At 42.9% G+C, this 27,187-nt stretch overlaps 1 protein-coding gene across 3 annotated transcripts in view; it reads right to left on the minus strand.

Moving 5' to 3' along the window:
- Window positions 1–27,178, minus strand: part of Zfyve9 (zinc finger FYVE-type containing 9) — a 128,524-nt gene extending 101,346 nt beyond the window's left edge. For all 3 annotated transcript variants that reach the window (XM_055628925.1, XM_055628926.1, XM_055628924.1), the window contains exon 1: window positions 27,067–27,178. The gene's annotated coding sequence lies outside the window, so the exon portion shown is untranslated. The remainder of the gene's footprint in view (window positions 1–27,066) is intronic.
- Between the last annotated feature and the right edge of the window lie 9 nt (window positions 27,179–27,187).

Raw genomic sequence — 27,187 nt, forward strand, 5'->3', positions numbered from 1 at the left:
GTGTGTGTGTGTGTGTGTGTGTGTGTGTGTGTGTGTGTGTGTGTGTGGTGGGACCTGTGACAGGGAGTGATGTTGAGAACGCAGATCTTGAACTGTATGCACCAAGCAGAGACAATAAACCAGGAGTAGAGTTGGGCCTTAAGCTCTCAGAGCCCACCCCGACACACTTTCTCCAGCAAAGCCATACCTCTTAAGCCTCCCCAAACAGCACCACAAACTCTTCAGATGCCAAAGACATTTCTCACTCAAACCCTACAGGCATTAAAATAATTTAATGAGGAAAAGATAGTGCTTGGATATCCAGCAGGATATTCACATCAAGTTGCACTTCGCAACTGATAAAAAGATAAACTTAAAATTGATTATATATCTAAATGTAAAACCTAAAACTCTTAAGAGGAAACACAAGACAAATTTTATGGCCTTGGGTTAAGCAATAATTTTCTAAACATGATGTGGGTCTGGGATAGCTCTCCTCAGTTGTCACCTTGCCTGTCTCTGGAATGAACTACAATGCAGACATGGAGGACACACCTGTGACCCAGATCTTGAGGTGGATGACTCATCCTTTAATCCAGATCTTGAGGCACACCTGTAATATGGACCACACCTTCTGCTGGAGGCCTACATAAGTACATAAGAAGGAAGGGTTCCTTGTTCTTCGACGACTTGCCCTCACTTTGCTAGCACATCCACCGGAGTCTACTTCAGGATTCCAGGTTATACAGAGACCAGCTGAGACACCCAGCCTCATGGGACTGAGCAACTACTAGATTCTTGAACTTTCTGTTCACAGCTAGACATTGTTGGATTAGCTGGACTGCAGCCTATAATTCAGTCTCTCTCTCTCTCTCTCTCTCTCTCTCTCTCTCTCAAGGTGTGTTTCAAGATCTGAATTAATACATGCAGAGAGAGAGAGAGAGAGAGAGAGAGAGAGAGAGATTCACTCCATAGGTTCTGTGATTCTAGAGAACCATGACTAACACAGCGCCAGAGAACCAGGAAAGCTGCTGTGAGACTGCGTATCCTAGAAATGACAGGTTAGCATCCTTCAGGACACCTCAGCAATACAGCTGCGTAACAAGACCTGAAGAACCACAACACTAATAGATATGCTAACGTGAAAGGGGACCGCTCATAGGGTTCTACTCATAGACAAAGAACTACAACTAAACAGTGCTGAGAGCCGAAGAAAAAAATTCCCCAGGGGTGAGCTTTCTGTAGTTGTCCAGAAACCAGTGGCCAGCCCTGAAACAACACACTTGTGCAATGCTAAGCAGACTGAGAGGCCGCACTTGCATTCTTATGGATGGGTATGTGTGGATGGGTGGGTAACAGCAACAACTAAGGAGAAAGAGGCCACGACTTTGAGAGGGAGCATGGGAAGGTTAAAGGGGAAGACTACATAATTATATTTTAATTTTAAAAAATTAAAATAAGTAAAAGAGAAAATACGAATTATAACCAGCAAATAGGAAAAAAATATAAGTTGTACTTAACTTAGAAGAAAGTTTTTAACAAAAAGTTTAAAAAGAAAAAGCTAAATTACTCCATATCAAAATTGAAAGCAACTGTTCAACAGTACCTCCCAGAAATGAAAAGACAACCCACAGCCTGAGAGAAAATAACTGCAGAGCATATCTAATAAAGTTTGGCTCTGAAATGTCTCCTCCAGGCCCCTGTGTTAAAAGATTAGTCTTCCGCTTGGAAACAGAGGAGGGTATGGAACCTTCAGGCAATGGGGCGTAGCACCAGGTCACATGTCCTCAGAGGAATGCTGGGCCCACAGCCCTGCCCTTCCCGTCTGCTTCCTAGTTACCAGGAGGGGAGCAGCTCTCTTCTGCACTGCTCACTACAGGCCCCGAAACAACAGAACCACAGACAGATTGTAAAACCCAAACTGTGAGCTTGAGCAACTCTTATCACCTTATCCAGCTGATTATCTCAGTGCTGTTTTATTTGTGTAGTGTTCTGTATGAACCTGTGATGGCTTGTTATTTTGTTTTGTTTTGTTTTTTTTAACAAAACAAGGGGTTTTTCTGTGTAGCCTGACTGTCCTGGACTCTGTAGACCAGGCTGGCCTCGAACTCACCTGTCTCTGCCTTCCTGAGTGCTGGGGTTACAGGAGTGTGCCACCTCAACCGACTGAAAGATCTAGTTCTAATCCAGGTCTATGAGGCAGGAAGACACACCTTTAATACAGATCTTTCCAGCTGGGAAAACCAATGTCTAATCTGGGTCATACCTTCTGCTAGAAGCCTATAAAAGGACATTTAAGAAGGAAGCTTTTGCTCTCGGCCTGCTTGCTCTCACTTCACTGATAAGACCGTTCCTTCACTGGCATCAGAGCCTACCTCTTCAGGATTCTGTGAATCTGTGAATCCTGAAGAGCAGCTGAGACATCCCGCCCCATGGACTCAACAACTACTGGGTTCTTGGATTTCCCATCCAAAAGCAGCCATTGTTGGACTAGCCAGACCACAACCTGTAAGTCATTCTAGTAAACCTTTAAATGTGTGTGTGTGTGTGTGTGTGTGTGTGTGTGTTTGTGTATATGTATGTATGTATGTTCTGTTACTCTAGAAAACCTAATACAGAACCTAAACACAATATCTAAACTGAGTTAATAAGAAATAAAAAAAAATATGTTACATATAAAGAACTTATATTTAAACAGACATTTCTCCAGAGAAGATAAGCAAATAACCAATAAACACGTGAAAAGATATTCATTAGTCATAAACTCAAAGCCATGATAAGCTATTTCTTCACAAGCGCTGAAAGGTGGAAATCATAAGAAAGACAAGTGCCAGTGAGGATGGGAAGGGACGAATCCTGCACTGCTGATGTATACTTTCACTACAGAATAAAAAAATGGTACAAGTGCTGGTAAGACAGTCTGGCAGGTCTCTCAAAAGGGAACATAGAAGCAGGAGTACAGCTCAATGGCAGAGCACATGCTTGACATACATGAGGCTCAGGGTATGAAACCTTGCAGCACAAAGAACAACAAACACAAATATACAGTTACCATATGACCAAAAGAACCCTACTCCTCAGTAAATATCCAAAATAGCAGCTCCACAGAGACATACACACCCCAAAATGGGGCATGGTGATACATGTAGTCCTAGCACTTCTGAGGTGGAGGCCGGGGGATCAGAGGTTAAAGGTCACCCTCCAGTACACAGCAAGTTTCACGTCAGTGAGCTAAATAAGAATTAAAGCTATGAATAACTATAATTTCAACCTGCTTGACAATAAATGCTTGCTCTCCACCAGCTTATAAACCATTTCAACTAGTCTTCAATTATAGGATAAAACGTTGCAAACAGTCCTCTCACAGTCAATAAATCCATGTTTTAGAGATTGTGTGGGTGTTTTGCCAGAGTGTGAGTATGTGTGTGTGTAAACCACAGGTAAGCCTTGTGCCCATGGTGGTCAAAGAGAACACAGGATCCTCTGGAGCTGGAGTTACAGATGGTTGTGAACCCTCATGTGGGTGCTGAGAGTAGAACCCAGATCTTCTGCAAGAACAAGTGTTCTTAACCACTGAGCCATCTCACCAAGCCCCACATAAATTAATTTTAAGAGGCAAAAACCTATTCTTTTAAGGAAAGTATATATTTTAAAATGTCAGACTGATAAACCAAACTTTTAAAGATTTACTTTTTAAGTGAGTGGGTGAGTGTGTGTGTGTGTGTGTGTGTGTGTGTGTGTGTGTGTACATGTGAGTGGAAATATCCTCTGAAACCAGAGTAGCCAGGCTGTGGAGCTGAGGTTACACTTGGTTGTGCGCTGCCTAACACAGGAGCTGGAAACCAAACGAGGGCCATCTGCAAGTGCAGTACTAGCTCTTTATTTTTAAAGAAGGGTTAGAAGTACTTGCACAGCTCCCAGCTCAGTAAACGGTATTGTGCTTGCATCGTAACAGACTTTGCTTGGTTGATTGCTTAATCAAGCATGAACACACTAGAAGAGCTAAGCAACAAAATTTAAACATTTCTTATGACTTAATAGGCCCCCAGTTTTATTTTTAATTTTATCAAAATACCTACACTAAGTACCTATAATTATATCGGTATAAGAATGTGCAACTGCGCCTGTCTTGGTTGTATATGCCCTTAATCCAGCCCTGCGAGGCGGGGAGGAGGAGCCAGCCAGGAAGCAGCGCAGCGTCCTCCAGCTTCCACTTCAGTTCTCCCCACAGGTTGCCACTTTGAGCCCCTGACCGATGTCCTCTGATGATGACCTGGGATATGGAGGGGTAAGTAAAATAAACTGTCTCTTCCCCACACTGCTTTTGGTCACAGTGTTTTACCATAACATTATAGACCCCAGCTAAGACAGGAGTTGAACTCAGGTCCCTACAGCCAGATTCACTGAGCCATCTCCCCCAGCCTCTATTTAGTCTTCTGAAGGCCAAATCAGGTTTTGTGGCGCATTCCTGTCATCCCAGCCCTGGGGAAAAAGGCAGGAGAACTGCTGCTGATTAAAGGCCAGCGTGGTCTACACACTGAGCCTCAAGGCAGCCAGGGTTACACAGTGAGACCTCACCTCAAGAAAACAAATAGTAAATAAAAAATAAAACCATTTAGGACCTGGTTCCCGTATTAATCATCCTGAACGGTCCAGAAAAAAGTTGGGTTTTATACTAATGCATCAAATGTATGAATCAAACTGGCTCCCTTCCCCAAAACCGGACTCAGTAACTATTTTCCTTACAGTATTTAAGTGGTAAGTCACAAACATGTCATGCTGACTTGACTGTTATTTTTAAAATACTACAAATAATATTTAAACAAATGTAACATTTTTGCTGACACCGTTCTTAGCAAACTATAATAAGAACACTAGTCCAGGGAAATACCTACACTTGTCATTAAAGAAATGCCAGAAATACAAACAGAACCACAGAATGGCCGGATTTAAAGCTGCGGGCTCAAAAGGTAAATATCCCCCAGGGCAATGTGACACTTGACAGTGGTACAGATTCACAACATAGCATCACGGCGTCCTCTCTGTCGTCCACCCCAAGTTTTCAAAAACTATTCTATAAAGACAAAAGATGTGATAAGCCCTTTTTAAAATGCTGACTGAAATAGAAAAAAAAAAGAATGAAAAGCACCTACCATGTAACAGGTGATGTTCACAATTTTCAAAAACCCAAAAATATTTTCTGATCAATTGTCAAGACTCAATAACTGGTGAGGAAAGCGTTGTTTCTATTAAGTATCTCTTAAAAGTCTCCATACCTATAATCTTAGCGCTAAGGCAGGAGGATTACCTCCTATCTCAGGACAGCCTGGGCTACAGTGAGACCGATCTCAAAAACAAAGGATGCTGCTAGTCACTGTGGAGGCTAAGGGGGCAAGCAACTCAAAAGCATGTGACTGCTGCTTCCAACAGGGGAGAGGGAAGCAATGCTCATGAACTGAAAGTCAGATTAGGCTCGTTAAGTCAGACATCGATGGAATTCACTGAGAGCAACATTACACCTTCCCCTGGACAGTACTGAGGCTATGCAAAGACAGAAATAAAAGCTCGCGTAGTTTATTAATTCAACCATGTGTCTACTCGGACACTTAATGATCATCTATTGTGCATGCTCAAGAACTATGGTAAAAGCTTTGAAAACAAGAAACCTGCAGCCCAATAGGAGAAACAATAATGTAATGTAGGCCATAACAGTAGATGCTCAGAAATACAGCATTTAATTCAGCAGGCAAATATGCAATTGCAATATCTTAAAAGCTGAATGCTATTGTGTCCAAACAATATATGCAACAAAAGTCTGATCCTGAAAAAAGGAAAATCAAGTAATGAATATGCTTAGTATAATTTTAAATACACAAAGTTAATAACTTAAAAAGTGAAAAGTGGCAAAGCACAGGTCTTAATTCCCTCTTCTAGCCAATGTAGAGACTTCACATTTCCAAAAGACTTCTAAAATCGAGTTTGCACATTCTATTTCTTGGTGAATACTGTTCTAACAAGTTATAACAAAAACCTATGTCATGTGTTCATAACTCAGATTACTACATCTTCCAGTACACATTGGAATACTAATTTTGAAACAATCTACTTTCCAACACGCACTGAATACTTGGCAATCTTGTCTTCAAATTCTTCCTTCAGAGATTTGCAATCATGCTTATCTGTCTTTTGATAACAAACATTCAAATCTTCAATTCATATATCTAGTTATTGCTCTTTTGTTGGGGGTTGGTCTGACGCTTGTATTTTGATGCTAATTACTGGGCCTCAAGATCTGGTTACTGTCCAGATACACCTATCCTTGCTGTGTAAACCTGCCTAAGACATTGTTCCTGATTAATTAACAAAAAGGCCAGTACCTGGGCAGGGCAGAAGGAGGTAGGTGTGGCTAAGGTTCCTGGGCTTTGGGGATAGGAGACAGACAGACAGGAAGAGAGGAAGAGAGAAGAAAGCCACAATGGGTGAGTGTGGAAAAGGAACCGCATGTGGTGGGAGGAAGGACTCCAAAAGTAATGTGGAAAGGAGCAATCCTGATGATGGTTAAACAAGTATTTATGACACTATGCATGGGAGATAGGCCAGCCTTGGAGTGGTTAAAGCAGATGGCATTGGATGGGGGCTGGGAGGTGGGTGGGGAGGTTATTGAGATAGCACAGATGGAATTATCTGCCCAGCCCAAGGTGTATAAGGCAACTGTAAAATCTAACAGGTATCTGTGTCTTACTGATGAGGATAGTTATTATGGATACTACCATAATAACTATAGGACTAATGAACATTATTTAGCTCAATACTTTTAATTTTCAACAACAGCCTTTGAATTTTTTTTTTTAACCAAGCACTTAAAACTTTTTGGGGGGGCTAGAGAAATAACTCAGTGGATAAGAGCACTTGCTGCTTCTCAGGGGACCTGAATTTGGTTCCCAGCACCCATGTCAGATGGCTCACAGCTGCCTGCGACACCTTCTCTTCTGGCCTCCTCAGGCACCTGCACACAAGTGGTGTCTGCACATGGGTGCCTACACACATGCAATTATTTTTAATAAAAAACAATAAAATGAAAATAAAAACATGTTTACCTTCTCATCTCCAATCTACTAGGCAAAGTCACAGGATACTTCCCAAATGCCAAGTCTAACAATCTTCTTTTGTTTGTTCATTTTTTTGTCTTTTTAAGACATACTTTTTCTTTAAATTGTTGTTGGTCTGTTTGATTTTTTTGAGATGGGCTCTTGCTATGTACCCCGAGCTGACCTGGTATTTGTCATGGAGCCTAGGGTGTCCTTTACTTATGATGGCAATGCTATTTCTGCCTCCCTACTTAGAAGATCTCAGGCATGGACTCTGCGCTCCAGCAGACACTTTAATCTCACATGTCGTATCTACGCACTGTACACCAACACAACTGCCCGCTCCTTTTTAAAATTCTTCTTCGTCTGGCCCCTCCCTACCTCTCTGCTGAGGACTGAATCTAGAACAAGGGTTCCTCCACTGAGTTATATCCCCAGACCCAATGTGACTCCTGAGGAAGACCTTGAACTTACACTCTGTGGTGGTCCAAATAAGAATGGGCCGTATAGGTCCATATATTTTAAGGCTTAGGCACCAAGGAGTGGCACTATCTGAGAAGGACTAGGAGGTGTGGCCTTGCTGGAGTGGGTGTGGCCTTGGAGGAAATGTGTCACTGGGGTGGGGGATGAGGTTTCAAAAGCCCATGCCAGGGTCACTGACCCCCACATCAGACAGTGGATCAGAATGCAGCTCCTGGCTACTGCTCCGTGTACACTGAGTGTTCGGCATGCTCACCGCCATGATGATAATGGACTAAACCTCTGAAACTGTTAAGCGAGCCCCAACTAGATGCTTTCTTTTATATGAATTGTTCTGGTTATGATGACTCTTCACAGCAATAGAACAATGACTAAGACACAATCCTTCTGCCTCAACCTCCCATGCAGCTGAGATTACAGGTCTGTGGCATTTCTTAACCGTAACTCTCTACAGTTCCATGTTCTCTCCCATAGAATCTCTGTGCTCTTTATCTTCTCGAGATGGTCTCATCTATTCCAGCTTTAAATTTCCCTTAACCTAGTCTGTCCTCCTAAAACCTCACATTATCTCCACATCCTTCTCCAAATTAAACATTTCACTCTACACCCAAATCATCTAGGCCTAGACATCAAACACACACACATACACACTCAGGCAGCAACTGAAGAGCAACACCTGAGATTATCCTGTCTTCCACACACGTGTGCACATGTGCCTGCACACATACAGAAAATCATCACTAAGTCTTGTCTGTTTCTTTACATCTTATTCTGTTGTAAAGCCAAGGATATATATAGCTGAGAGGTAGAGGTAGAGGTGGATTACCTGCAGTGAAAGAAAAAGAAAACCAGAATTCTTCTACCATTAACAAAAATAGGCTTTCTTGGATGGCAAATCCATTCAACAACAGAATAAGGGTTTCCCATGGGTTCCACGGTACAAATATTTCAGAATAACAAGCTTTTCAATTGAATCTCACTACAAATAATTATGGTAAAACCCTCCATATAATTCAGATTTATAGAACTATTCATGGACTCAATGCTTGGGCATCTATGCATTATAAGCATAAATCTAAGTACTAGAAATGAGATGTCAAGTAAACAGCCAGAACATGACCCTTGTGAGGGACATGTAATGGGAGGAAACGGAAAATAAGAGACCGGCATGTGAAATTTTTCCCATGCTATTCTAAGGAGACAAAGAAAGAAAGGGGTGGGAGCTACAAGGGGCAGCCAGGTGACAGCCATCAATCAGGTGAGAATAACAGTTATCTCAAGATCTCAAGACATGAATGTTGGGAAACAAGCCTGTGACTATCTGGGAAACAGCGCTCCAAAGAGAAGAAACTGCAAGATAAGAAACAGCAGAGAAGAGTGGCAGATGAGAGGGAGGACTTTACAGAGGGCCAAATCAGGCCAACTACATACTGTGTTCTGCAACGCTCAATACAACAAGATTTCAACATAAAAGAACGTCGACATTTACTTCAGTATTTGCAACTACAAAGACTCTAATCTGCAACACAAACTTATTTTGTCTTTATTTTTCACATTGGATTTGACAGAATTTTAATTTTCCTTAAATAAGGTTTACACTAAATTAAAATGATCCATTCTCATTTCACTGGTGAACTATTCCCAAACCCCACACAGAAAACATCTATGCAATAGGAAATGACAAACTGCACCGGGCCAATACAAACAGTAACTTCTAACTACTTTCAAGAGCCTGAGGAAAATGTTCCACCAACCCTAAATTCATTTGGCATCCCCTCCTTTTTAATATTTTACGTGCATTGCTGTTTTGCCTGCGTGTATGTGAAGGTGTCAGAAGCTCTGGAGCTGGAGTCGCAGACACGTGTGAGCTGGGAATTGAACCCGGGTCCTCTGAAAGAGCAGCCCTACCTCCAGCCCCTCATTTGCCTTTTTCTAAGAGGAGCTCTAAAAACAATTTTTAAGAGTTGGGAACTGTGGCACATGCATATAACCCTAACACGCGAGAGACAGAGGCAGATGGGTCAGGTGTGTAGGACAGTCTCAGCTGCATAGCAAGTTCAAGATCAGCCAGAGCTAGAGAAGAGCCTGTTTCAAAAACAACTTAAAAAAAACCACCCCTATCTGGGCGATGTGGCACACGCCTTTAATCCTAGCACTCAAGAGACAGAGACAGGCAGATCTCTGTGTTTCAAGGCCAGCCTGTCTACAAAGAGAGTCAAGGACAGCCAAGACTACACAGAGAAATCATGTGTTCGGATGGGGGGGGGGGGGGGGGGAAAAAAAATAAAAAAAAAAAAAAAAAACAACTAAACTCAACCCGAGAATATTACAGGATCCAGTTGGAGGTGTCATACACCCAATGTTTAAGGAGGCAGAGACAGGCAGATCTCTGTAAGTTTGAGGCCAGCCTGGCCTATAAAGCTAGTTCCAGGACAGCCAAAGCTATACAAACAAACCCAGTCTTGAAAAACAAAACAAACAAACAAAAAAAGCCACAGAATCCTTGGAGCTCACTGGCCAGCCAGCCTAACCAATCAGTAAGTTCCAAATTCAACCAACTGTCTTCCACAGGCACGAACACCCACATACTGCGGTGCACCCCAAAAGAAATGGTATCATTCAAACTTTTCAGGGGCAAAGGAAGTGCCTCAGCGGTTAAGAGCACTGGGCTTGATTCCCAGCACATAAATGATGGTTCACAGCTGTCTGAAACTCAGATTCCAAGGGATCTGACACCCTCTTCTAGCTCCTGTGGGTACCAGACACAGAAGTGAGACACAGACATAGATCCAGGAAAAACACCCATACACATAAAATAAAATTTAAAAAAACTTTTCCAACTTGTCTGAAGAGATGGCTCAGTGGTTAAGAGCACTGGCTGCTTTTCCAGAAGACCAGGGTTCAGTTCCCAGCACCCACAGGACAGCTCAGAACAATCTGCAACTCTAGTTCCAGGAACTCTGAGGCCTTCTTCTGGTCTCTGGAGCCGCGGCCACATGTGGTGGACACACGTGCATGGACACAGAGCACCCATATGTGGAGCTATATGAAATGTTAAATGAGTCAACCATTCAATAGAGGTTAACCTACGGCTGTTGACTTGACAGAAATGTGCAAACAGGTTAGGTGATCTCGTAAGATAGAACACTCTTCAGCTGACTAGGAGTATCAAACAATGTGATGAGTTTAGATTCCATCTGAAGTGCAGCCCAGGAGCCCTAAACTACTTCTGCTAACACCATGTCTGCTAAGAACACTACAACACAGTGTCTTGCTATGTTCATTTTAGGGCACACACAGGTGCAAAAATAAGAGCTGGTACAACTTGCTTGTACATAAGGACAAAGCAAGCGGGCAATGCCAGAGCATTCTAGCAGCCATACCCTTCACTGTCTCTCCAGAATGCTCAGCTCAGGAGAGAGACAAGGGAGTCCATTTCCCTTGATTTGACGAAGCAATGTAATTGTTAAGTCTATTACATTTTAATTCTTTCATATTCTCTGTGGACAGGTAGAGCCTACTAGCTGTAATCCCAGCTTTTCAGAAGGCCAAATTAAAAGCCTGCCTGTCCAGAATGAGTTCAAAACCAGCCCTAGCAACTTTGTGAACTCTGATCTCAGAATAAATGTTTAAAAAGAGAGCTGTAATAAAGCTCAGTGGTAAAGTGCTTGCCGAGCACTTGAAAGGTCCTAAGTTCAATCTTAAACACTGGAAGAGTGTGTGTGTGTGTGTTTGTGTGTGTGTGTGTGTGTGCGCGCGCATGTGTGCACACTGGTCAATGGAACAGTACATTTCAATCAACATTCACTAAGTACTTACTATGTGGCAGCCACAACTGAAATGCCTTTTCAGTTCCAAGTAGAAAACTCATGTCACACATTGATAAGCATATTAAAGAGAAAATAATGACAAAATGATAGTATCTAGAAAAGGTTTTACTTATCAAATACGAAAGCAACTCAGGAAAACACAACCAGGCAATCGTTACAGCACTAGTACCTAACAGCCGCTTGGTACTTACAGATGGAAGGGTGCCACTTGCTCTAACCTTCATGGAAAATCGTGCCAGTAAGTACTGGGCAGCCACCCGCTCCAGGATTCATCGACCCTTTAGGATCCGATCGCTGCTTTCAAGCTTTCCAGCGCAGCCCCAGCCAATGACTGGTCAACAGTAATGGGCACCAAGAACTGGCCATTTCTCATGACACAAAATTCCTCTCAGTTTTTGATCCCATGGCTTTGCTTGGTCGTGGAAACTTAGATCTACACGGCACTCTATCTCTCCCTCATACGTCCACCACCTCTCCCATCCGTTGTTCAGGAGGCTTCCCCTCCTGCATAAACGTCTTATATTTCTGATTCTGTCTCAGCAGCTACTTCCTAAAAGCTGGAGTGGACACAGTTGACAACAAACAAGGGCTGAGAAAGCAGGAGGTAAAATGAGGTCTGGAAACCAGATCACTTACCATCCTACTGGCAATGGGAACCTCATGCCAGGTGGGACATGAGACATGCATGGACAGTCCTTGGCACAAGCTGGTGGTCCAAGCAATAACACTTTCACAGATGTGACTTCAGACAATGTTCCCAGAAAGGCATTCTCTGGTGTTTAGACGGAAAAGTCTGAAAAGTGTGAGTTACAAGGACAATGGAACGAGCTTTGCTATTCTGCTGCACTGACTCCCCAGAGAGAGCCACTAACAAAATGACCGAAAACTAAGGCCTGTTCGGTAGCACACAGAAGATCCTTATCACTACAGTGGGGAAGCAGCAAAACACAGTAAAGCCAGGCATTTCAGACAACTGTTTAAAGAGAAGAAAATGTTCACCATGGGCAAATATGTTATGCACACTCTGAAGGTGGGGCAGGGGTACCTAAGTCAGTGACCCTCGGGTGACTGACTTAGTGACATTCTTCTCTGAATCCTCCAACTCTACAGGGATGAGCTAGCACTCCTGCGCTGTGGGACTCCATTTCCGAGGCCTCTGTCCTAGCTGCAGAACGCTAGCCTCCTATCACAAGAGCTGCCATCTTCATCAGAGCAGCCGTAACTACTTACGGACACTCTCCAGCATTCTGGCAGTCAACCTTCCCTCAAAGGGGGGGGGTAGGGAGTCAGTGAGCCTCACCTGCGAGTCCATTCACTCTCTACTGTACCTCCCAACCACACACATGTAACTCTCAAGTGAGTGTATGTTGCCCTATGGGCTCAAGAGGTCCCAGAGTATGAAAGCAGAACTCTGTCCCTGAAGGAAGTCATCATTCATGCTGGGGTAAACCTTTCAGGTGGCCTCGAGGGTCACCCATGCTCTGGAAGTAAGCCCAGGAAACTCACTGGCTCGGCAAGTAAGACTTTGGTTTGTCCCTGGGACTTCATAAGGAAGTAGACACTTGTTTGCATCATGTGTTTGTATCTCCCCAGAGAAGGCGTTCACAACCGTCCTCCTCCTCCAAGGAACATGTTTTTCTCCCTAGATCTGCTCTCCTTTTAATTTCTGGCAGCCATGATAGTGCTAATGCTACCTCTGAGAAGGATATGTTGAGCCTGAAAAAAGAAGAACAAAGAATATCTATTCCAAAGGAACTGCAAGAACTAGCCAGCATAAACCAGCAGGATGCAGGGCATTCACGGGTTATATTTTTAATACCAATTATCAAAGAAGCCGAAACAATAGGCTGAGGTAAAGTTTATGAGGGAGGGAGTGGGCGAGAGGAGTAGAGGACAAAGAAGACACTGGCTCAAGATTCAGGTACTATCTGTGACACAGACTTAAGTGATGGTCTAACCTTGTGGCTAGGACGGCTCTTAGAAGCCTGGAAAAAAGTGAAATGGCTGAACTGACAGGGTAGAGTGGAAGACAGGACAAGAAAAGAGAGTTGCTATATTATGGAAGGTCAGACCATTCACCAAGGCCATCAAGAGCACAGTTAGAGAGGCAATGACAGCAACGACATCACTAACAAGTCAGACAGTGGTTCTCATCTAAAATATGATGTCAGGGTCTGGCTCACTGACGAGAACAGGAATGAGGACACTGACGCAATAGCACACAGGTGGCAACATTAGTCGAGAATCTAGCATACTGGCCGACAGGTGGGTGATAACTAACGCGCTACGTCCTCGGAGACCTGTGCAGATAGTTAATGGGATAGTGTCACTAGGAGAAAAGTCAATCACAGTGCTGCTAAGTATACACACTCAAAACAAGTTAGAGGAAAGATCCAGTAGCCCCTAGTCCGGAACCTGAGCCAGTTGTCAATCAGACCCACTGGTTCACATACACCCTTACCATCTGAAGAAACAAACACTGAGAGAGAATAAATTTGTCCTTAACATCAATGGCATGCCAATGAAATGGCCAACATGCAGAATGACCTGAAAGATAAATACATTCCAAGGGATGGGAGAAAAAACTTTTCTCTTCATTTGATGAGGGGTTGGTTCTAGTCTCTTTGGGACAGCAAACTCTATGGATGCCCAATTCTTGATACTCAAATTTCTTCTATAAAATGGTGTATAGTATTTACACATAATTTACATATATCTTGTTACCTGTTAAGTCATCTTTAGGTTATTCATAGCACCTAGCACAATATAAATGATATGGAAATAGCTGTGCTGTCACAGAGCATAACGGCAAGGAAAGAAAAACATGTTCAGTGCAGGCACATTTTTTCTGTATATTTCTGATGTACAGTCAGCTGAGTCTATGCATGAGGGGTTCACAGCTACATTTCGTGACAGTATTCAGGGTTCTGTCATGTCAGGGAAGCTGCAGGAGTCCAGTGTCAGGACCATGCCAGTGCTCCAAGTCAAGCTGCTGCTGCTTGCCCGTCCCCCCAGTGACCAGTGGACTTAGATTCCAAAGGCAACACACTTTGTAGAGGATAGCGCACGACAGGTTACCAGCTTTGAGGGGAAACCAGCTCTGCAGAATTCCAGGCTTTACTGCAAGCAGTCCCTAAGCCAGTGGTTCCCAGCCTTCCTAATGCTGAGACCCTTTTTTAAAAAAATTACTAAATTTATTCATTTATTCATTTTATATCCCAATTACAGCCCCTCCCTCCTTTCCTTCCTGTCTCCCCATCCTTTTCCCCTCTGCCCCTCCCCCTCTCAGAAAAGAGGAGCACCCTTACCAACCCACCTTGGCACACAAAGTTGCATCCGTACTAAGCACATCCGCTGAGACCCTTTAATACAGTTCTTGGTGTTGTGGTGACCCCCGACTATAAAATTATTTTCACTGCTACTTTATAACTATAATTTTGCTACTGTTACGAACTGCACTGTAAACATCTGTGTCTTCCGATGGTCTTAGGTCACCCTGTGAAAGAGCTGCTTGACTCCCCCAAGTGTTGTGGCCCACAGGTTGAGACCCACTGCTAAGCTATCAAGTGCATATGGGGAAATGAATTGGAACCACAATGCAGGTGATGAAATTCTGTAAAATTTCTTGCCATTAGAACAGCAGCTCCCAGTATCCTGGTACGAGACAGAATGCTTGCTCATTGGCCAAGCATTCATAACTTTTCATAATAAGCTGTTTACCAGGCCCCTCCAGCATTTGCACTCAGCAGGGACCCACTCTAAGATGGAAACAGTATATGAAGACTGGAATGAAAAAGAACTAACGGACATAAGCCACATAAGCAAGCGGCCAGGACTTCCCTGACACACACCACCATCATCCGGGCACTGCGTCAGCTCGCACCTACAGTTATTTAGGGATCCTACAGATCAACACAAAGGATAGGGGGAAAAACTAAAGCTCAGAATATGAATGCAAGCTGAGAGCAAAAGGTGGGTTCACTATAGCTTAAGGGCAGCCTTGACACCGGAAAAGAAAACCTCCCTAACTCCCTAAAGGAGTTTCATGATGCATGTGGTTATGAAATTCTGTAGAAAGAAAAGTGGGTTGAAAACACACACGTATAGACAACAGCAAGTAGAGTGGCCAACTGGCCTGAGGCGTTTACAGAGAAACACTGGATGGAAAAGGAACAACTGAATGATCACAAGGAACTGAGCACAAAGCATGAAAATCTGTTTCCTGTGTTATGCTTACCAGAAAGCATCTAATTTCTGCTGCAGAAGGGCCACTGAACCACCAAATGTACAAAATGACTCAACTGACACATGCCACCTCGGAACTGGCATGATGAAGACATGAATGAACAGGTAAAATGGAGAAGGAAGAAAGAAAAAAAAAGGTGTCATTTACTACACCCAATTCTAAATACTGCCAAGCTCCCAATATAGCACTAAATTTCAATCAATGAGCTAGTGGAAAGTTGACTGCCCTGCTCCTTTCTACCTCAGAAGGGCTAGTGTCTTAGTGTGGTTTCTACTGCTATGAGAAAGACCACGACAAAAGCAACTTGCAGTTTATCTTACAGCTTACAGCTCCACCATGAAGGAAGTCAGGGCAGGAACCTGGACGCAGCAACGAAAGCACAGACCATGGAGGAACGCCTTCTGGCTTGCTCTCAGCCTGCTTTCTTATACAATCCAAGACCACCTGCCCAGGGATGTACCACCTAAGGTGAACTGGGCCCTTCCACATCAATTGTTAATCAATAAAATGCCCTCACACCTGCCTAGAGGCTTGTCTGAGAGAGACACTTCTCTTCACTGAGGTTCTCTCTTCCTAGATGACCCTCGTGTGTGTCTGGATGACAAAAGCAGCCTAACCGCGACAACCAGTTACAGAGTCTCACAGGAACAGACAATTATTACATGTACGGGTCTGCCTTTCCAGCAGTAAGAGCCAAACCAGCACCACTGCATAGGGCTTACACAGCACCTACTCTGGTTTGGGTGTGACCTCAGTATGCTCCCCAAGGTTCCATCTATTGACATTTAACCCCCAAAATAAGGAACTGGGGAGCAAAAACCAAGAATCAGAGAGATCCCTGTAAGTTTAGGGACAGCTTGGTGTACATGAGAGTTCTAGGCTAGCAGGGCTGCACAGTGAGGCCCTGTCTTAACACAACACAAAATAAACAACAAACATTACCCATTCCAGCAGAGCACGGACGGCCTCCTGGAAGCCCAGCTGACGCACCAGCTCAGGGAAGGAGCACTCAGGGAAGGAACATGTTAGATTCTCCCACGCAGCACTTCTGAACCTCCAAGGCGGCCACACATTAGCACAGGTTCTCATGCTGTGGTGCCTCCCAACCACAAAGGTATTTCGGTGCTACTTTATAAGTACAGTCTTGCAACTGTATGGATGGTAAATATCTAACATGTGACCTCTGTAAAGAGGTCACGACCCAGGGGTTGGGAGCCTCTGCTCTAGCGTGTGGCACGTAAACTAATTCAGAGCTGAACTCCCATCAGCAGGATCACATAGTCTTAGAAACAGGTGGAAGATAAAAACATCTCCACCATCATAATTTCCAGTCACCCACTGGAAGACTGTGCTTTTAGTGCCGGCTCTCTCACCACAAGTGGCACGCTTCCCTTGCTAGACCATGCTGGTTAGTTTTCAGTCAGCTTGACACAAGCTAGCATCATCCAAGAAGGAACCTCCTTTAAAACATGTCCCCATCACCTGGCCTATAGGCAGGCCTGTGGAGCACTTTCTTGGTTGATGATTAGTGTGCAAGGGCCCAGTCTGCTGAGGGCAGTGTTATCTCAAGGCAGGAGGTCCTGGAGTGGGTGAGAAAGCAAACTGCGCAGGCCAGGAGTAGCAAGGCAGTAAACACTATTCCTCCATGGTCTCTGTTTCACTCTCTGCTCCCTGCCCTAGCTCTTGCCTTGGCTTCCCTCAATGATGGACTATTAGTGCAAGTCAAATAACTCCATTCCTCATTAGTTTTGATAGTGTTTTATCAGAGCAATAGAAATTAGGAGACGCTAAGACTACACTGAACGACAACTCACAACTGGGACTCCCTGCGTCCAGGAGGCAGCAAAGGAGTAACAACCTGCGCAGCCTTAGTTAACCCTCCTCTTCAGCAGGAAGCATAGCTACTTACAAAATAGAAACAAGAAAAGGTCATCACGGAATGTAGATTTTCAGTATAGTGACAACTGTATAATCTCCTGACTAACTTTATAAATTCACAAAAGCAGACACTCCTTCCTGAGAAAGCATGGCTCTCTGACCCCTCAGAAATCAAAGTTTGGGCCATACTATTAATGAGCAGCCAGGACTGGGAGAAATGACAGCTGAGAGCAAGGACTACTTATTTAGACTGAACAGCAGAGGAGGTGGTGAAAATTACTGTAGCCTAAGATCAGTTACAGCTGTGGGGGCTGAAACCTATCTCAACAACCTCCTTGTACCTTTCCCACTGGGAAGAGTCCAGGGATGCTGGAGCCGCTGCTCTGGAAAGTGTTTGAATATCAGAGTCAGTTTAGCACAGGAAATGGCAGTGGCATTTACTTGGCACTCAGCTGCCCAATCAAGGCCATGCTTGTCAAGGGCGAACAGTGCCTCCACGCAATGGGGGCAGTAGAATCTGTGCACCTCTGCACAGCATAGTACTCTATACTCTTGCTGCCAGCTTGTGTTCCAGAGTTGGCTAAGGTTTTTCAGATCTGTGTAAAAGCGGGTCCTTCCCCTTTCTTTCCCATTCCCCTCTACCCGCCCCAATTTCTTTTTATCCTATTAAATCCATTCCAGAGCCTACCTTTTAAGGAACCTGTCTCTACACAGGCTGGATCATCTCATAACTCACGGAAGAATTACTGCTGCTCCTATCTGACAGGGGGAAAGGTCTGGCACAGAAAACTTCATTAACTGAATCCAACGCTAGAGCCTGTGTTCTGAATTACTGCACTAGGAGGCATTATTTTGATATTATTTTGACATCTTTAGAAGTTAAGAGAGTAATGATTTATTCTGCAGAGTTTCAGAGAGCAAAACAAAAGGATGCACACTAGAGAAAAGCAGATGTTTTGCAAAACATAAAAGAAAACTTCCTAATAGGAGCAGTAAACAACAAAATGAATTTGCTAAAGAAGTAATGAGAGCTTTTCAACTGAGAGTTCAAATATTCATGAATATTGTGACAATGAGGCTTTATAGAAACAGGTAAAAGTTGAGCTGGGTCAGTGGAAGGCATATTAACACCTCTCACTTTGGGGCTATTATGAATAATGTTAGGAATGTTTGTGTACAGACTGTTACATACACACATAAGCTCATTTCCTTTGGGATACATATAGGAATAGAATCGCTGTGCCAAATAGTAACACTGTTTAACCTTTTGAGGAATAGCCCAGCTTTAATAGTATATGGCTGAACAAATTTCAGCTAGTTCATTTCCACTCCTCAGTCTCTGAAATACTAATGCGTTTTACAAATCGGTACCTGATCAATACAGAATGCTGAAAACCCAAATTTACATGATTAGAGAACATTCCCTTGTTCCCAGGGAATACACTTGCGCATTCCTAGCCTGAAATAATTTCTTTCCAAAGTCAATATTCAATTAACCAAGGTATCTAAAATAAGCTAACAAGGAAAAGAAAGTCAGCTTTCCAGTTAGCCAAAGCAACACCTTTCTACTTTTGTCAACATGAGTCTAATACCTTAACAGTGCGAAGGTATAGAAATCCTGACATAAAAATGCATTAATCATTTTTGAATGTAGTAGTACATTCCCCCTTTCCACAAACTTCACAGACCTGCTTGGGACATGTTTCAATTACTAATTCTCATATTACAAGCAATATGAAAACTTTCATTATTTCAAGCTATTGATGATCTATTTCCACACAGCATAGCTCTACATGCATTTTTCTCAACTAGATACACATTCTCATAAGCAGAAGTAAAAGAAAGAAGATATGAGCTAGAGACAGAAGAGACCTCAGCCACAAATGAATGTTCAGAATTTCAAGTTTTTTTATTCAGACACATACTATCTTAATCAATTACAAGAAAAACTTGTTTGAAAAATACAATATATGGGGGATGGAGAGATGGCTCAGCAGTTAAGATCTGCTCTTCCAAAGACCGGGGTTCAAATCCCAGCATCCACATGGCAGCTCACACCTGTCTGTAACTCCAAGATCTGACACCCTCATCTGACATACATGCAAGCAAAACACCAATGCGCATAAAATAAAAATAAATAAAAATTTAAAATACAGTATAGCCAGTGGTGGTGGCACTCTAGAGGCAGAGGCAAGTGGATCTCTGGGTTCGAGGCCAGCCTGGTCTATAGAGTAAGTTCAATGACAGCCAAGGCTACACAGAGAAACCCCATCTTGAAAAACTAACCCAAAATCAAAAACCAAAAAAACAAAACACCAACAATTTAAAAAAACAATATAAAATGAAATATACTACAAAACACAATTTCTTTGTTTTGGACTTGCATATTAATCAGTAACTCCCAGCTGCCTACCACTCCCAATTTTTCATCTCCACACACTCAGTTTATCTCATAGCCTGGAGTCAATTAATGCCATCTATCTTTCACTCAAGTCACCTTTAGAAATACTAATCACATGATAAAAAAAGCTCAGCGTGGTTGCACACACCTGTAATCCCAGCACTCAGGAGGCAGAAGCAGGCAGACCTCTTGAGTTCAAGGCCAGCCTGGTCTACAAAGAGTCCAGAACAGCCAGGACTACACAGAGAAACCCTGTCTCGAGGAAAAAAACAAAACCAAACAAACAAAAAAAAAAAAAAAACAGAATAAATAATAGATATAAAATAATTAGAAACCATATACTTTTACTCCTATTTAAATAAAAGAAATATTAGCAGAGAAAATACCATTTAACCATGAGAAGTTAAGAGAACCAGACAATATTACACACAAAAATACACACCTGTGCCGGAGTGGTGGCTCACGCCTGTAATTCTAGTGTAACTACAATGTGAGGCCCTGTCCCTCCTTCCAAAACTTTTTAAAACGCTTTTCATGTGTCCCACCAAAAAGGCTCTTTTTATAACTTTATACGGAAACTCTGGCACTCAAGGCAACTGAAGAGCAGGGCTAGTCTTTTTCTCAGTACAGAGGCAGCAGCAGGAGGCCCTGCAGTGAGGCCCTTCCAGTGCTAGGAACCACCCAGGGCCTTCGAATACTGGAAAAGCACTTACCACTGAGCTACCTCTCCAGCCCTTAGCTTCCAGAAATAGGGTCTTACCACGTAGACCAGGTGTTATCAAACTCATGATCCTCTTGCATCAGGCTGGTTTTACATCTTACCAAGGTCCCCAAAGGTTATCTTAACGTGGGAAAATGGCAGGTACGGTGTGTAATTAAGATTCCAAACTTGTACTTTCACACTAAGACAATGGTGCCCTGCAGTATTTCCTAACTTGTTTGAAAAAAAAAAAAACTTTAAAATAGTAGCCAATTTATTGTTGTTAAACTATGTCACCCAAAACTTAATAGAATGCAGACTAAAATACAGAGCAATATTCTAAGCAAAAGAATAAAGAACAATGAGCAATAGGTTTGGTTTTGCCTGAGGCAGTGTCTCACTGCACATTCCAGGCTGGACTTCAATTCCCAACGTTCCCGACTCAGCCTCTCCAATGCTAGGATTACGGGTGTTCACACCATCTCCAGCAATTAATTTACATTTATATAAAGTATATATCAGAGATAGGTAATGGCAGGCATTAAAAATCTATCAGAGCTGGGTGCTTAGGAATGCTAATATACACCTGGACTCTAAATGTTTGGAAGCTCTTAGCAGAGTTAAAGGAAAATCAAACCTAGGGCTCACACCTGCCTTTTGTTAATGTTCTTAACTAGGAATGGTGGTGCTCAGGTGTAACCCAAGCACTTTGGAGGCTGAAACCAGTGAATCCCTAAGGTTTGAGGCTTGCCTGAGCTACATAGTGAGGTCCAGGCCAGCACGGGCTACAGTGTAACATTCTTTCTCAAACAGACAAAGATTAAAAAAAAAAAAAAATCTGCTGTCTCTACTCCATTCCCATCACCACCCAATATGGCTAACCAGTTCCACTTAGTAAGCTCACTAGAAGTGCATAGCTTTTATCCTCAAGCCAAAAACATTTCTCATCATTAAAAAAATCTGAAAATCTGTCTCCAAGTAAAAGCTTCAACAATTTACCCAACGACTGTAAACAAGTTATGAGTCCCGGCAAAAGCCCCACCCCCTTACCCTTACTCAGGTGGTTATGATGGAAAGGCAGATAGCAAACAAGAGTTAGTGAGGACGTGAAGAAACCAAACCTTCACACCCCTGCTGTGAGAACGTAAGATGTGGCAGCCAGTTCTTACGACTGGAGCCAAGCCGTTCCTCGAAAGGTTAAACGGTTCCTTCTTGACCTAGCAGCTCCACTCCCATATACATCCTGAAGGCAATGAAAGCATGCATGCTCGTAACAATTTGCACAAAAATTCCCTAACATTATTCCTAACAGCCAAAACCAAAACGGTACCCAAATTTCTGAATGAACAAATGTGGTATACATCTATACAACAGAATATTGCTGAGCCACAGTAATAAATAAGCTATAGATTCCTTAGTACTAAGCCCTGAAAACATAATTATACTATCCGAAATAAACCAATCACATCAATGTGAACCCATCACATTGATGTTCAGAACTGACAGAAAAACCTCTAGAACAGAAACACATTAGTGTTTGCCCAGGGCTAGGGGATTAGGAAGATATGGGGCTGATTGCTAATGGATACCAGTTTGGACTGATGAAAATGTTCCAAAATTAGATAATAGTAGCATGTACACAACTCCATAAACATAGTAAAAGCCATTAAACTTTATAATTTATATGGGTAAATTGTATCTCAAGACATAAACCATAAAAAATAGACCCCCCCCCAAAAAAACAAACAAACAAAAAAAATAGACCCGTCCCTGATATTCTAAATTTGGATGAAATATATGTACTCTTCATTTTCTATTTTAAAGTTTCTACAGCTTATGTTGTAGAAGCACTCTTCATTGCTTTAAGAGTTCTATCAGTGTGCATTTAATTCTTCTTCCCTTGTGTAACAAAAACTCAAAAATCTGCTTCTCGACTTTAATGGATATGCTTGGAAGATTTTATCTTTATCTTATTTTCCAAAACGTTCTGAAAAGGTATAAATACAAACATACACAAACTGTTCAAATTTCTACAATAGTTCAGTTTTGTATGTCGGGCTATCTAAAATACTTTAAGTGAGACATGGCGGCTCATGACTGTAATCCTATCACTTGGGAGGGAGAATGAAAGACTCTGAAGTTCAAGGTCATCCCCAGCTACAGTCACAAATACTAGGCTAACCTGGGCTACATCAGACCCTGTCTCAAAACAAACAAACAAAGATTTAAAGTACTACCTAATTTATAAGATAGAAAATATTTTATGAATAACATTTTCAAATTATTTCATTAAATAAAATGTATGATAAAGTATAAGACATTCTATTAACTACATAATCAAAATACTAATTCTGCAAACTTGTCTCATCCTTAATTTGGCAACGCTTTGCAATCAATCATGCTAGGTTTATTGTCTAGCAGAAAACTATATAAATAATTAATAATCTTTTAAACTTTTTCAGAACTCAAATTATTTTCAATTTCTAGAGTAATACTTATTTAGCTATGTAACAAGCTCTGATTAACATATCACTTAATCCTCACAATAATTCTATAAAATGGGTAGTATTAGCCTCATTTTATAGAAAAGTCAATTAAAATTCAAAAGAGTGTAAACAAGACTGTTCAAGGTTATAAGACTCACACACAGAGTTATAAGAACTCTGACTCTCAGGGCTGGAGAGACAGCTCAGTGAGCAGATGGCTCACTAGCTGCTCTTCCAGAGGTCCTGAGTTCAATTCCCAGCACCCACATGGGTGATGCCTCTTCATCAAGGCACACATGCAGATAGAGTGCCCATCTACATAAACAAATAAATCTTAAGACAAGAAACTCTGATTCTCATCACGGTAGATTATAAGAAAAAGTCTATGTTTTGAATCATATTCCTCAGCTCTTTTCCCCCTCAGTTCTTAAAGTACATGAAGAATTTCTGCTCAGTATCTGTGACTCAGTATTTTCCAATGATAACTATACCAAGAATGACACTCTATACACTAATTCACACACTGCAGGCCAAATACATAATAGTGAAGTAAAAGTAAGGACCAACATAAAGCTAAAGGTGAATTAGCAAGTACATCCTAGGCATACAGAATATTAGTTTACTAGCTAGAGAATAAAAAAAAATACATGCATTGTTAAAATCAAAAGTCTTTACATAAAATTTTCCTTTTCTTTTCTTTTTTTGTTTTGTTTTGTTCTGTTTTGTTTTTCCAGGTAGAGTTTCTCTGTGTAGCCCTGGCTGCCCTGGACTCCACCAGGCTGGCCTCAAACTCACAGAGATCGCAGAGATCTGCCTGTCTCTGCCTCCCTGAGTGCCGGGATCACAGCCGTGCACCACCATACCCAGCTGCATCAAATTAAAAAAAAAAAAAAAAAAAGGAAAGAAATCCAAAAGTAGAACTATCTCAAGAAAGAAAAAAGGGGGAGGGGCTACCAAGTTTGAGGTCACACAGAATATACGAGATCTGGTTCTTATTTTTATTTTCCCAAGGAAGAATGGAAACGAACATTTCTCTTTACAGTCTAGGATCACTTGCACATCCCAGAAACTCTGGACTTCCCTGGGAGGGACACTATTACTCCCAGAGAGTATAAACAGCTCAGGGCCAAAGTGTTACATTGCTCTAGGAGCTATAAGAAGGCCTCCTGCTCATATCCATCTCCTCACCACATCATGCAACGCAACCAATAATCATCAACACACATCCGAACCACCACCTACAAACAAAAGAACCTAAAGTAAAATCCGGGCAATTATCTTTAATCAAGCTTGGTACCTTGCAACCAGCTAGTCTGTGGCCAGCACATAATAGGAGCCAAATAAACTTTAGTGAATGGAATAAAAGTGGTAGCTTAGCAACAGAGGAAGGAATGGGACCATCCCTACTCATTCATTTGTTCTTTCTTCACTAAGGAGTTAATATAAAACTAGTACTTTCCAGGCAACATATGCCATTATTTCTTTAAAGAAAACACTGAATCAGGAATTGGAAAAGTAAGAAATACTACATGTGATTTTTTCCCCCCTCAATTCTGGGAATTAAACTGAGGGGCTTGTACATTCTAAGCAAGTCCTCTTCCAGAGTGACCTCCCATCCCTTACCCACACTCTTGAAGGACAAGACACTAGACAGAGAGCCCTAAGCAGAGACCTGGCTTATTTTATTCAATTACAACACTTTTCTGACCCTGCCTTGTGACAGTTAATTAAACTTGTCCTGCTTCCACAATTAGCTAATTGCTAGCAAAAGCCTTGGTCATTTTTTTATTTCCCAGAACACCTAAGACAGAACCTGATATTATTAACAGCTAAAATTGTATACAAAAATTTTATACATTACAATACTTCCTTTGGATGCTGTCTTCTAAAAGTCTTCCAAATTAAGTATAACATCTGACTGCATTTTACCGACAAAATTGAGGTTTATTAATTGCCGAGATGAATGTCCAGGTGGACTTCCTTAATATTACCACAACAGGCTCTCCATGATTGACGGACACAGCTGTCCCTCAAAACACAGTTTTTCTATCTGCATTACAAAACCATTATCTGCTGCTATGAAAACCGTATGTAAGCTACTTAAGAGTGATAGTTTTGCTAGGGAGCTGACACTTTTGTTCCCCTAAGCAAATCTCTTTTAACTTTTATCAGTGATGTTCAAATTTAGTAGAATAATCAGGAAAGGTGCCAGTAGTGGTGGCAGATGCCTGTAATCCCAACACTCAGGAGGCAGAGGCAGGAGGATCTCTGTGAGTTCAAGGCCAGCCTGGCCTACAGAGTGAGTCCAGGGCAGCCAGGGCTTCATTGAGAAACCCTGTTTGGAAGAACTAAAAAAAGAAAAAGAAAGAAAGAAGGAAAGAGAGAGAAAGAGAAAGAGAGACAAAGAGAGAGAATGAATTAGGAAAGCTGATAAACATGAAGATCTTTGAGTTATGGTTATCCTCATAATTCTGATTTAGGGGACCAGGAATCGCATTTTTTAGTCAGCACTCCCAACTGACTCCAATATTGGTCTTTAAAGATACACTGTGAAAAGAATTAACACTTTTAAAAACCTAAACTAACCAAAACATCTAACCAAGCCAATTTTGTACAGTTAGAAATGCTTCTACAAGAGCTGACAAAGGCAAGACTACAATGCCTGGCACACTGGATCTTCAGAACCCCTCACCACGCTGACCCCCTTAGACCGAAGAAGATTCCCATTCGGTATAGGAAGGTGACACCAGGTGACGTATGTTAACTGATGGCTGTAACTCCAGTAATTAGCAACATATTTTATACATTTTAAACGAATGCCTGGCTGTAAAGTGGACCAGTCAGGCATTCTTAACCTAACACCAAAAATAATACTAATTTAAAAACTCACCATCACCATGATCTCACTTTAAACTATAACTGACCATCAAAACGTCATTACTCTCCGGTTATCAGATACGTATTGAAAGCCGATACAGCACCTCTCTGTGCTTCCAAATTCTCTACTATCTATCCATATTTTTCATGAATTAAAGTTCCAGATGTACATGTAAGCCCTATATAATAGAAAAATAAGGATAGCCTGTAATCACATTTATCATAAACAAGAGGCACCTCAATACGTGACTTTAGGTGTCAAACCACAACCACTAACTTTTTTTATATGATCACCAGAAGAAAACAAATCATTTCCCTTTTACAACTGAGTCTATATATCTCATTTTCGGCATGCCCTTGCTCTCAGGAAAATTAGCTCGACTTAAAATCCTTCTCCCCATCCGTCCCCTATTTGTGTCCCCTATTGGAGCGGCACATTTTCGTTCCAAGGACTGGGGCATGGAAACCTTTCCTGCCTCTCTGAGGGTGGGAACGACAAACCCCATGAAAGATCCCTTTAAAACTACGTTTAACTAGGAAACTTAGCAGGGCGAGGATGGGATGGGGCTCTCTCCAAGACAGACCTCCCTCGGAGACGAGCTGCAACAGAAGGAGGACAGGATGAGCTAGCGGCAGGTGATGAAATTTCACCTCAGAAAAAGACGCAAAAGGCCGCGTCTCCGGCGAGAAAGGCGTGAATGCTGCTCCGGGACTGGCAGGGCCGGGGGGGGGGGGGCACCCGCACTCCGCACCTCCACCATCACCACTTCCCACCCAGGGGTGGCTCTGCGGGAGCCGGTCTGCGGCGCCGGCGAGCCGAGGCTGCCCGCAAACAAGCGTCGCCCGCCTCCCTCCGGGATGGGCACGCAGGGCCCCGGGGAGGAAGGCACGCTCGGCCCCGCCCGGGACGAGCGCGAAGGGCACCCGCGCGGGTCCCAGGCCCGGGGTCCGGGCTTCCCGGCCGCGCGGGGCCTAGTCGCCCCCTTCCCCGCCGAGCGCCTCCCGCCTGCCGGGGGCACCGGCGGAGGAAGGGCCGAGGCCCCCGGGCGACGCGGTGGCCCCGCGGCGGGCGAGCCCCGGCCCGCGGCGCGCCGCACTCACCGCGTCTCCATGGCCGGGGGCTCGGCGCTCCTCCTCGTCGTCGTCCTCGTCGGCGGGGCTCCGCCGCGCAGCCTCGCGCTCCCGAGGGGGCTGCGGTGGCGGCGGAGGCCCAGCGCCCCGC

This window comes from Psammomys obesus, unplaced genomic scaffold, assembly GCF_907164565.1.
Source record: "Psammomys obesus unplaced genomic scaffold, mPsaObe1.curated_primary_1811, whole genome shotgun sequence".
NCBI lineage: Eukaryota > Metazoa > Chordata > Mammalia > Rodentia > Muridae > Psammomys > Psammomys obesus.